Here is a 2,500-nt window from a genome sequence, read left to right as displayed (position 1 = left end):
GTCATTCTAAAAATCAGTGATGGGAATAAATAAGGATCGCATTTGACAGAGAAATCTGAATTCTAAAGAGTTAAGCTTGCTATATCCAGCTTTCTTATTATCCCTGTTTTGATGGAGGCGCAATGGCCCAGTGGTTAGGGCAGTGGACTCGCGGTCGTAGGATCGCGGTTTCGATTCCCAGACCGGGCGTTGTGAGTGTTTATTGAGCGAAAACACCTAAAAGCTCCACGAGGCTCCGGCAGGGGATGGTGGTGATCCCTGCTGTACTCTTTCACCACAACTTTCTCTCACTCTTACTTCCTGTTTCTGTTGTACCTGTATTTCAAAGGGCCGGCCTTGTCACTCTCTGTGTCACGCTGAATATCCCCGAGAACTACATTAAGGGTACATGTGTCTGTGGAGTGCTCAGCCACTTACATGTTAATTTCACGAGCAGGCTGTTCCGTTGGTCGGATCAACCGGAACCCTCGTCGTCGTAACCGACGGAGTACTTCTTCTTATCCCTGTTTTATGTTCAAACTGACCAGATCCTCCTCTCACACCTACCCTACAATGTCATTCTGAAAATAAACAAGCACATCATCGAAATCTCAAAGCTATGAGATAATCCAAGATTAATTCAAAATAATGTGAATAAATGAGAATTACATTTGACAGTATAAACAGAGTGCTAAAGAGTTGAATTGACCATGTCCAACCGAATACTCTTCCTGTTTTATGTTCAAACTGACCAGATCCGGCCTCTCACACCTACCCTGCAATGTCATTCTGAAAATAATTACATCATTGAAATCTTGAAGCTATGAGATAATATGTGATTAACTGAACACAATATGATACCTTTGAAAATATAGATCCCTTAAATGAGACCAAAACCAGCCTCACCTGTTAGCATTTTGGTGTTGGATCTACACAATCAGGATGGCCACAAAGATTGGCTTGGATTGTCATGTTAAAGTTGCCTGGTCTGAATGAGTTGCTCAATGAGAATATATTTCTCAGGTTGCTTGAAGAAATAAGTGTTAATAGGTGCAAGAGTGGCTGTGTGGTAAGTAGCTTGCTAACCAACCACATGGTTTCGGGTTCAGTCCCACTGTGTGGCATCTTGGGCAAGTGTCTTCTGCTATAGCCCCGGGCTGACCAATGCCTTGTGAGTGGATTTGGTAGACGGAAACTGAAAGAAGCTCGTCATATATATGTATGTGTGTGTATATGTTTGTGTGTCTGTGTTTGTCCCCCTAGCATTGCTTGACAACCGATGCTGGTGTGTTTATGTCCCCGTCACTTAGTGGTTCGGCAAAAAGCGACCGATAGAATAAGTACTGGGCTTACAAAGAATAAGTCCCGGGGGCGATTTGCTCGACTAAAGGCAGTGCTCCAGCATGGCCGCAGTCAAATGCCTGAAACAAGTAAAAGAGTAAAAGAGATGTTATTATTACAGATGGAGTTTTAACTGTGTCGGCCTTTTACAAATACTGACAGTAATAATTAAATATTGGGAGAGACATACTGCTTGGAGTTTGTGACAATCCATGGCTGGCCCATCACAACGGGAAAGTAATTCCACTATATTTGTGGCAGTACAAACTTCTGTCTGCTACTGGTCATCTGTCATAACCAAATGGATGTAGCTGCCTCAGCATTCTACAATTACCACCAAAAGCAACTGTTTTATAGAACACAAGAAAATTCTAAAAGATCGAATCCCATGATGTCTTGATATTGATTGGTTGCTTAATAGGCTGATCAAGTGAAACAACTGTGGTTTGATAGTGATGTCTGGCTGGCTCCCCAGCAGTCTGCTACTGGCCATCTGTCTTAACCAAATGGATGTGGCAGGAATAGAGACACACGTTGCTGACTCCACATTCTGCAATTACCAAAAAAATCCCACCTTTTTATGGAGCACAAGAAGATTCTAGAAGATTGAATCACACAATAGCTTGACACTGATTGGTTGCTTAATAGGCAGATGAAGTGAAACAACTGTGGTTTGATAGTGATGTCTGGCTGGCTCCCCAGCAGTCTGCTACCGGCCATCTGTCTTAACCAAATGGATGTGGCAGGAATAGAGACACATGTTGCTGACTCCACATTCTGCAATTACCAAAAAATCCCACCTTTTTATGGAGCACAAGAAGATTCTAGAAGATTGAATCGCACAATAGCTTGACACTGATTGGTTGCTTAATAGGCAGATGAAGTGAAACAACTGTGGTTTGATAGTGATGTCTGGCTGGCTCCCCAGCAGTCTGGTTTCAAGCTACTGCTACAAGCTAAACAACAACCTCAACAATAACAAATACCTACACTAAAATGTTTGTTGTCAAAGACAAGTGTTCACCTCCAAATAAAAAACTATGGTTTAAAAAATCTGATGAAGAGAGAACCAAGTTTCAGGGTTTATTTTGTGGCATTATGGTTTGTGGTAACTTTGGCACCATATGGTCTGTCAATTAAGAATTATTTTACAATGTTCTCCTGTTTCCACCGATATCCA

The sequence above is a fragment of the Octopus sinensis genome, linkage group LG26, assembly GCF_006345805.1.
Source record: "Octopus sinensis linkage group LG26, ASM634580v1, whole genome shotgun sequence".
In the NCBI taxonomy this organism is placed as follows: domain Eukaryota; kingdom Metazoa; phylum Mollusca; class Cephalopoda; order Octopoda; family Octopodidae; genus Octopus; species Octopus sinensis.
The sequence above is the reverse complement of the archived record's forward strand: the minus strand, read 5'-3'. Positions refer to the sequence as shown.